Source organism: Oculina patagonica, unplaced genomic scaffold (assembly GCF_052425735.1).
Source record: "Oculina patagonica isolate OP01 unplaced genomic scaffold, crgOcupat unplaced575, whole genome shotgun sequence".
Taxonomy (NCBI): Eukaryota; Metazoa; Cnidaria; class Anthozoa; order Scleractinia; family Oculinidae; genus Oculina; species Oculina patagonica.
In genome coordinates, this window is record NW_027558444.1 from 1 (window position 1) to 10,659 (window position 10,659).

The 10,659-nt window shown below is 37.2% G+C and overlaps 1 long non-coding RNA gene across 2 annotated transcripts; it reads left to right on the forward strand.

Annotated features, from left to right (window-relative positions):
- Positions 1-1,455: 1,455 nt before the first annotated feature.
- On the forward strand, positions 1,456-7,092 carry LOC144640940 (uncharacterized). Of its 2 annotated transcripts, none has more exons than XR_013568462.1 (3): positions 1,456-2,209; positions 4,473-4,519; positions 6,047-7,092. It is a non-coding gene; the product is annotated as an uncharacterized LOC144640940 (long non-coding RNA). The 2 variants fall into 2 exon arrangements; XR_013568461.1 differs by lacking the exon at positions 6,047-7,092 and adding an exon at positions 5,406-6,031.
- Positions 7,093-10,659: the final 3,567 nt, after the last annotated feature.

Genomic DNA, 10,659 nt, shown 5'->3' on the forward strand with positions numbered 1-10,659 from the left:
GGGACCGGTCATTATTTATGTAGAGGGGGGGAGGGAAAAAAAAGAAGGGGGGGTCAAGGCTATTTCAGAGTGGCAAGAGGGGGGGCTAAAATTTTTTATAAAGAAGTTTAGGGGGGATAAGCAGTTTGAGGTGGGTAAAACAGTTAAATAGAACAGTGCAAACACCATATGTGAAACAGTGAGATGCTAAATTGTACAATTTTATGCTTTTTCTATTGTTTTCTTTTGTTTAAACTCCACTATTATGTACAACTTTAGTGATTTGTATTTTACAGAAATACTGTTTTCACTCTAAACTCCATTGTTATCTTAAAATTAATTTTAGTTAATAAAGAAACCAGACCTTTATAATCTGCTTTAATATCTGGTTTGACTGAAATAATTTTCTTTTTACAAAATGATTATCACTGCAATAGCCCAAGAAGTAATAAAACATGATATTTATGACAACAAGAATTCAAAGTAATCCCTTTACAACTTTAGGAAAATCACTGGAAAGGAATTATATTTTGCATGGATATTACATTTGTGTTCACCACGAGAGCATAATTTGTAAAAACTACCACTTTTCCAAAGTTAAGGAGTTAATAATAGAGGTATGTTTACTATACACATAACTCATCCAAAAATTTGCCCTATTGCTGGACAAGTATCCATAGCAAAGAAGCCTTGGTTGATTAAGTGTTGATCCAGCCTTTTTGCATTAGAACAAATGTGCAATTAAGATTGTATGTAACATGCATTTAATAATAAATTACTTGAGGCATATAAAGGGAGATATGAGGTGGGGGGGGGGTCATCACGTAAATATTGAATAAAGAAGGGGGGTCACTTGCTACTTACATGGCCTGGAGGGGGGGCCTTACAGAAATTTTGATCTTTCCAACATATTTTTCCCTCCCCCCCCCCCCTCTACATAAATAATGACCGGTCCCTTAGTTTTCATTGGATTATAAGAGATTGTGTTATAAGCAGAATCAGAAGAAAATGAAAGTGTTCCGATTCTTTCATCAAGCTTTAATATGACCCCACTTACAACCTCAATTTTCGATTTTCTCTAGGCCAGGCCCCAAGTACTCTTACAACTCTGATTGCAACTCTGACTCCTGGGGAAAAAATAGATTCTGTACCTTCTGGGTTTAACAGGAATTTTCTTCACTTATATATAGAATTGCCCCCGCTTCCCCCCCACCCCCCCCCCCAAACCCAACCCCCGGGGCTGATGTAGCTTGTGTAGCTTGTGCTTGTCACTTAGTATCACTCACTCAGTATCACTCAGGCTCAAAATTTAGTTCTCTGAGAAATTTGGTGTTTCATCCAGTTTTCACCCAGCTGGCATATTTAATTACATTAGTGCTTGTCAGCTGTAGGGAAAAAACATTTGATTGATCATTTACTATTAATATATTATTAAAAACTAGAAATGGTATATTGCAATTCCTGAGTTTTGTTTGATTAACAGGCAATGGTATATGAGCTCATATACCATTGACCACAAATGGTTGCTGATACGCCGAAAACAGCTGGCCATGGGCGTTTTTAATAAAACGATTATTCTACTCGCGCTTGTGGGATACTGTATGAGATCGTTATGGCCGACTGGGCGCTATATGTGCTTGTTGGCTATTCTACCATCTCATATCCACAACACACGCTTGTGGAATAATAATTGTTAAATATATCTTGGAGGTACTATAATCCTAGGACTGCGGTGCTGTTCAGAAGGGAGCTCAAATTGTTAAATAATATATTTTTAAGAATAATTACTTTTTGGCAAATGACCTTACCTTAATTAACTAGAAAGAATAAATATTAAAAGAAGAGAGAGCAGAGGCTTCAGATACTGGTAACTATAAATATCCCCTTCAAATGTTAACATAATTTTCACAGCTGTTAAATTATTTTTGGCCTGTTATCGATCTTTGAAGTCAAATGGGTATAAATTACATATAAGACTTTATAAATTTATGGTGTGATGTTTAAATCAATGTTGCACTTACATAATGCACTTAATGACACATTTATTTATTATAATGATCAGACTATTAATTTTAATAACAGTAATATTTTTTCTACGTTATTAGACTTAAAGATCTGTCCACAAACCTCTTAAGGATGTCATCAAAAGTGACAGCTTTAAATGTTGCGTTCGAAGATGACAACACACAGGAAGCCCTTGTGTACTCAGGAGAAACAACTTTGGCTCCTTGTAATTACTTTTTAAATTACATGCATTTATATAACTGTAAAGTTTTCCTGAACTTTGATGGTCTTCAGACTGGACTGTTTTATAAGCTTTCGATCTGTTGCGATGTTTCATAGCCTGGGGGGACGTAATACTCCCAGTCTTAATATTTGGTTCCCTAAAATGATGACTATTAATTGCTTGCAGTTGCAAACTAATCAAATGTAATGGGGGAGAGCAAATGTGTCAGTTTTTTTTTACTGTATAAAATTTGGAAATAGCAGGTAAATGACAAACCGATAAATTAATCCACTGTTAAATTAACAATCTGCATGAATGAGCTGATTGCAGATTAAAATTTTCATTTCCCCGGGGGGGGGGGAGTACTCCCATATGTGGCCTATATAGGTATGTGCCGTCCGATAAGGTATGGTTTTTGAGGGGGGGGGGGTTCTCCCATATGTGGCCTATATAGGTATGTGCCGCCCGATAAGGTATGGTTTTTGAGGTTCTCGGTCCTTAAATAGGGTATCATTTTTGCTTCTTTTGGCAATGAGTTCCCGGTGTGATCCTTAGATAGGGTACCTTAATTCTATAACCTAAAATAAATGCCCACCTAAACCAACAAGAGCTCTTAGAGCTTACAACTGCGCTGGTCTCGTGAGCACTTTAGGGGAGCCATGTGGGGGGAACAAAAAATGCACCCCCCCTCCCCTTATCCCCTTTACCTGCGTCGAACAATGTTGCGACTGACAAACAAGATGGTAAGAAAACACCTTGCGTGACATTTCATGGTTGACTATATAGTTCCATCCGAAATTAAACATTTTTCTCATATGGTAATGGTGGCCAAATTTAATTCCCACGATCCTGATCCGTGAAACAAAAAAATCTTTTAAATCAGCATCCAGTGTTGTCTTGAATTACCGTTTAAAGATTGAATAACCAGCTCCGAAAATGGAATATTGGAGCAAATAATTAAATCAAATTTGAGAAGAACACTAGACCTGTGTTTTGCTGAATGGGAATTCCCCGGGGAATTAATTTACCAATGACGTAATTAAACCTTGCAAGTCAGGGCATGTTTGTCTCAGTGGTCTTCCTTCAGATTTCAGAAATCCTCTAGATGACACAGCTCCAAAAATTTGTAAAGCTAAAACGTCAAACATTTTACACTTAACATGCTAGGTTAGTTTCCATTTGTAGCAGTTAAGCTTTCAGAGCATTGCGTGATTCTTGCCGATCGGTGCCTTGTGAAAGTAGAAATTTGCTAACGCCAGCACATTCCAGGACACAGACGTAATGTAAATAAATGTAAATTCTTGCCCACTAAAGCGAATTCTTCTTTTAAAGCATCAAATTTTAGTATTTTCTTTGATTCAAACGCTTCAAAATACTTCACACTGAATTTTTTAAGTAAAGACCAAAGGATTCGCAAAGATTTCAAAAGGTGGCTGGATAGCTTTGAAAAATTACGTGACTCGAGGTCTAGCCGATCGAAAGTGAAACTTGTCATGTCAGCACATTCTTTTCCACCATCGTAATGGTATTTATTCATAGATTCTGGCCCGCTAAATTATATTTCTCTTTGAAAGCGTGAAAATTTAGCAATTTTCCATGAACCAAACGTTTCAAAATCGAATAGTTCACACTAAGCATACTTTATAAAGACAAAAAAGAGAAAATTTTTCCATTTGTTACTGATTTGTAGCTTCTAAACATCGCGTGATTTCAAGCTCGACCGAGTGGAGGTCTGGGTCTGGTCACCGACAACAGAAAAAAAAAAATAATAATAATAAACCGCGTGCAGAGCAAGAACTACGCAGCGCAGTTAAAAAGGTATTATAAAACTGAAATTTTCTGTTCAGGTATTAGTAAAGCGATTTTATAGAGATTTGTGTCTTGCCGTGCGCGGTTAGCCGTTATTTGGGTCGTCATGGAACGCTTCTCCTCCCCTTGAATAGGGTGTCATTTTTTGGTTTTGGGCCTTAAAAAGGGTATCAAATTTCGCTTTCTTTATCCTTAAATAGGGTCAGGGTTTAAGAACCTTGGCGGCACACCCCTATCCGAAATTTGTGGGAGTACCCCCCCCCCCCCTGGGTCATTTCCACTGTCTGGACCATAGTCAAAATACATATGATGAGTAAAAATGCACAGTACAGATACAGATTTAACTATGATACATGCAATAAAATGTCTCAACAAATAAGAGTTAGATAATATCCAATCATTTTATGTTGTAGGTCTACGGGAACTGCACATAATGTATTTTTTGTTTTCAATTTAGGTCAGCCCATTATGTGGAATCTATCAGGAACACCTATAAAATTTAGTGTAAGTTATTTATCTGACATTTGGTACATATCTTGATGGCTATTTAAGTGTAAGATTATCTTACAAATTGCTTCTTGTACAGCAGAATTGTGCGTGCCCTGGTTACTCTGGTTAGTTAATTGTGCAAATATTATTATAGCACACTTCTGGATACTCCGAACCTCTGCTGAAGCCTGGGTTAGTAACTAGTTTTAACTAAAACTAAAAGAAAAGTAACTAATTAAAATTAGTTACTTTTCTTCGCGCCATGAGGCGCAAAAGGCTGTAACTGTCTCTCGCCAACTGTCTTGGGCTGCGCCCCTGACTTCCGACCAGCTGGACCATCTATTTTTGTTTGGCTTCTTTTTTTCCCGGGGGGGGGGGGGGGGTACTCCCTCTAATGGCCTTTACGGGGAGGCTCCGCCCAAAAGGGGTACCTTTTTCAGGCTTCAGGTATATAAAAGGGTAGGGGTTTCAAGAGTTTAAGTATATGAAAGCTGGGTATGGAAATCTGTCATTTGGCTATTTAAAAGGGCCTTTAATTAAAATATTTCGAACAGACGCAATTTATGGCTGTATTATTTTATTTTATTAAGCGCTACGTAAAAATGACAAGAAAACGTCCTATTTTAAGTCCATGCCATGTCTATATGAAAGGGGTACCTTTTTTTAGTTTAAGTTATACGAAAGGGGTACAATTTCTGTCAAAAATGGTATATAAAAGGGTAAGGGGTTAGAACTTGGGGCGGAGCCTCCCCGTATAAAACTTTTTTGAGTACCCCCCGGGCTTTTTTCACCATCCTTCTCCAAGTGGTTTTAAGTCGTCTCACTTTTCGTGTTAAGTGTACTTGTAAAATTTCATCTGATGCCATTTCTATGCCTTTCTGTTGTTCTACGCATTGTCCAGTCAACAGTAAGCAGGGACAGGAAGCCTGACATGAGACATTCTTCTTTGATGCCAGTGGTGATCTTAAACCATCTTGTTTGCTCTCCCTCGTCCAATGCAGAACACTCAAAATCGTCATACATGATCTTCAGCTAATTTCAGGGATGCCATATGCCTTCGTACATTCCAGCATCCAACACGTATTTTAGATTTTGGCGTTGCCAATGACCTAGTGTCAGTCTGTGAGCTTCCCGTAGGCTTTTACCCACTGACGTCATGGTGTGTCCGGCTGTTCCTCCGTCCACGGTCACAGCTGCGGCTGAAGCCTGGGTGCATTATAAAATTGCTACATGTTACCAACAAATTATTATTTGGTTCCAACTGGGTAGTATGTGGAACGTTACACAGTCTGCATATTTTACCTTACATAAGTTAATAATTTAATTAAGTTGTAACTGTTTTGGAAAGCCAAAAAACTTATGAATATAAAAAAGGCTTTTCCTTGAGTATTTTTGCAAATTGGATTATAACTTTTAACATTAGGATCCAGCTGTATAAGCAAACTCGCAGCATTCCTTCTATAAGCATGTGGGCCCCCTTAAGAGGGTAAATTTTATGTTGACATTCAATACTTTTGAACAAGGTTTTTTTTTGTACATTAGGCAACATCAGTGTCATTGCCCAATCTTTTGGGATTTACAGAAAGACATCAAACAATAACTGTGATGAAACTTTATTCAAGCAAGAGCATAGATGTGAGTTGTAACTAATGACTTTTAACGATATTTTTGGCTAGTTCAGTAAATTTAAAAAATGTTTTATTTTATTGGCATGAAAAAACTTAAAAATTTCTAAATATTAAAACATGTTGCAAAAACAAAATTGGAAACTATAAAATATTTTATTATTTTGGAAAAAAGTTAATATATATCATTGGGAAGTCTGTGACCTAAAACTGCCATGGACCAGGGTGCAAATAATGCATGCCCCTAAGGCACGGGTTTGAAAGCATATTATATTTCTTGAACATTTTACAGCTCAAGTGTTCCTAGCTATCAACGATGAATAAATGAATTCATTAAATAATGGAAATTGGATTTCATTCTTTCCTTTAATATTCCATTCTTGAGTTGGATATTTGAATTTTCAAATGGCGACTCAATTTAAAACTAGAATGTGATTTTAAAATGTCTGGCTTCATGCAACAGACACGTGAGAATTTTGAAAGGTTCCTAATTTGCATGAAATGGGTCAACGACATTTTTCCCACTTTTTAGTGCAGAATGCACTATTGTGATGGTTTGTTGGGGCTGTCGTCCGCCAAATTCCTAAACCCCTAATGCCCTATGGTGTAAACTTTAATGGTCAATTAATTAATTAATATCAATTAATTAATTATTCCTGTGGAGGGGGTGGGGGAAGGGAGCACCGGAACGTACGCCCCAGGTAAAACGCGGAGCATATCTACGTTACTTTCATGCGAAGATTTCAAGGGTATATATTTTTTTCAGAAAACCCTTTGCTTTCCTTGTGGTACTATTCTTTCTAGAGCAAAGAACTTTGTGTCAAACGCATGTGCAGATTGGTCTACGTTATATTCTCAGGAACATTGCGTGTATCGCGTGTTCTGCGGTAGGTTTCATGCAGGCTCCGTGGAGCCAAGTTTAACCGCAAAATAATTAAATTAGATTTTGAGACTTTCACAGTGCTTTCGTAATTAAGTATATGCAAACACTTGCACCGAGATTTTCGACGCGAAACTCCTAATAACAAGGGAACAAATATCCTAGCTGTACCGCGCTTTAAAAAAGCCTTTCGAAAAAGCTGTTTATTCGATTTGTTCTTTAGTTTTTGAAAAACGTCTTTCGAGCAGTTAAATTAAAGCGAAATAGTTGGCTTTTTATTATAAAAAGCAAAACAACTGCCATCGATGTGGTCATGAAAAACAAAAGTATCATGTTACAGCATTTGCAAGCAAAACAGAAGTGTCTCGTTACAAGCAAATAACAATGGTGTTACTGTTGCAAAGGTAAGCGTAAGGAACTCCCAGGAAGGAACACAAGTGTTGTTTGGTGGAGACACACTAAAAAGTATCCGAATATTTAAGTTGAAATTACTGAGAAAGCCACTAAATTCGCCTCTTGTCAGGAGCTCCTGCTCTTGTTTGTTTATTCTCGCGGAAACAGTTCTAATTGAAACTACACTCCTACGTGAAAAACAGATCTCAAGTTACCGTTCGCCAATAAACAAAAAAATATCTCAACATTTGCTTGGGGCAAAAACAAAATAATTAAATACGCATTTTCCTTGGTCAGAACTGTTACAACAAAGACTTTGTTTCGTTCATCACAACAGAAATCAGTTCATTCAGTTAAAAAACAAACTAATTTAATTATCAAATTGTCACGTTCTTATTTCGTTGCCGCTATCGATCGTCATTCATTCGATTTTAACTCCAACACATAACGACTAGTCTTTAAAAGGTGACCTAGCTTATATCTCCCAATCTGAAAAACTATTTCTTGGATTTATCGATAATATCTGTTATAATTAGTTTTATTAATTAAAGCAAAACAACTTCAATCGATGTCGCCCTATTTGCCCTAGAAATGTATCAAGTTACATATGTTTTCGACAAAAACAAGTGTCGCGTTACATAAGTTTAGGAGAAAAACAAACGTGTCATGTTACATTTGTTTACACAGAATCGAAAAGTATCAGGTTTGTTGTTTTGACGTTTAAGACGTTTTTTTATCTTTTCTTTTTTTTTAACCGGCAAAGATGAAAACCTTTCCTAAGTGCGACCCATGCCCATCTGAAAATCAAACCAACGAAAGTTAAATGTTATCTTAGCCTAATGCCGTGTGATTTTCAATGCGGCAGGATTCTTGTAGACTCTTCCTACTTTATTAAATTAGACTCATGTTACATAAGTTAACGCGAAAAGTAAAAGTATCACGTTTGCTGCTAAAAAAAATTCTCAAATTAACGAAAGTTGACGTAAAACACGACGGTTAAATGATTGAAAACTTTCTTTACTAAAAAAAATCGACTCTTAATTGTGTCAACTGGTGGGCCGCGTGTGTGACTTTTCAATAAGGGGAATCTTTCTCCCGGATGAAGGTGTCGCGTGATTTAGTTGTCATGTTTGGTCTTTCAACATCTTACAAGTACACATGAAACAGCGTTTCAGACTGAAAGTCGAACTTATTTGACTTATTCTCAAGCGAAATTACCCAGGAAAAGTATTATCATGCTGTCAATTGTTTGGCCATATTGCATTCTGCACTGTCCTTTGAGTCTCTAAGTTATTTTTGTACCTTTACATTGCACCAAAATGTCTTGCCTCTTTTTCGGTATTATCATAGGGTTGAAAAAAGTAAGCGAAGAACAAAATGATGAGAGAACACTGTGTGGCATTTGACGGTTGCTGAAATTATGCAAATTCTGACCAAATTTCCACGTGACTGTCGCATGAAGCCAGACAACAATCAAATCGACAATCGAGTTTTGAATTGAGTCGCCGTTTGAACATTGAAATATTTAATTCAAGAATGGAATATTGAAAGAAAGAATAAAATCAAATTTAAATATTCACCCTTGATTTTCACTACATATTGTTATTATAATTTCAACCCGTGAGGTATTTGGAGCCTTTGACGTCATTTTCTCTCTTTTTGCAACCAAGCCTTGGAACAAGGTTGATTAATGGCGGCTGTAAATTATCGGAAATTAAAGTTAAAACAAAACGACTTCTGATGTTCGTAATGAATTGAAAATTGGCAAGGTGAGTAAGCAAGTCTAATTCTACACAAAAATGTAAAAAAATTGAAATCGAAAATTTGATCATACTGGCACTTTAAGGACACTGATCAAGAATTACAATTCCCGGGCATTTGGCTGTATGCACCTCTCTTGTTCTTAAAAATTCATGTATGCTAGCCTTGTATAACTTGACAACAGCACTCAAGCTTGTTAACTATTCCTAAATATATAAGTACAAATGTGGCTCTTTGGATGAATGTTAGATAATAAAAGTTGCATGCAATGTCTTGCATGATGCAAGCAGTACTTTCACAATTTTATGTATACGAAAGGGTATGGAAATCTATCATTTAGATTTTTGAAAGGGCCTTTAATTAAAATATTTCGAACAGATGCACTTTATGGCTGTATTATTTCAATTTATTAAGCGCTACTTGTAAATGACAAGGAAACGTCATGTTTTAAGTCTATACCATACCATACCATAACATAACATTTGAGCTTTATTTGCATGGCCATAAAACATTACAGTATTCCATGACTTTCAGGTATGTGAAAGAGGTACCTTTTTTATTAAAAGGTATACGAAAGGGGTACAATTTTTGGCGAAATAGTATACAAAAGGATAAGGGGTTAGAGCTTGGGGCGGAGCCTCCCCGTACAAAACTTTTTTGGGAACCCCCCCACCCCCCCGGGGGGAGCTTGTTCAGACCAAATTGGAACAGATCACCATTGAAATCTTTTTTTAGCTCTTTTGCTGCAGTATTTGGCTGTAAAATTTGGAGGAAGATTGCAAAATTATATGGCATTTTGCAGTCGGGTGAGGGATTCTCGTGGTTACTCAGGGACGGCGGAGCTTGGGGGGGCTTTAGCCCCCCCCCCCCTTCCCCTCTCAGAAGTTTTGAAAAATAAAGACTTACTAAAGCCCCATTTACACGGCAGAAAATTTGTGGCACGGCTTGGATAAAAATGGTACGCGTGCTGAAAAAAATGGTTCGGCACGGATAAATTTTGTCGTGTAAACGACTTTGCGTCAGCCGTGCCGAACCAAAATTTTACCCGTGCTCGGACCTAGTCGCGAGGTATCCGAGCACGGATAAAATTGGTACGCGTTCCTAAAAATGTAACCCGGCTCGAATAAAATGTGTGGTGTAAACGATTAGCCGTGCTGAACCAACTCTTTTCTTATGATAATTTCATTCGATAAATTTGCAGAAATTCCACTCGATCGACGCGGCGGTGTGTTAGACATGTCTTTTCAGTCTTTTAAGAAAAACAGTTGCCAAGAAAATCTCATGAACATTCATGGAACTAGCGTGACTTTCAGCAGCCTACTATGGTCGCTTTCTCCTAAGTTCGTGATCGTTTCGAATCGTTAGTGTCCAGAGTCGAAAGCTGATCCAAATAATGCGAGGAGAATAAAAAAATAATAAATATAATCGTCGTTAATAGGGGAGGTACAAGCCATCACTGCTGCCATTTGAACAAGAACCATATACCTTCATCATTT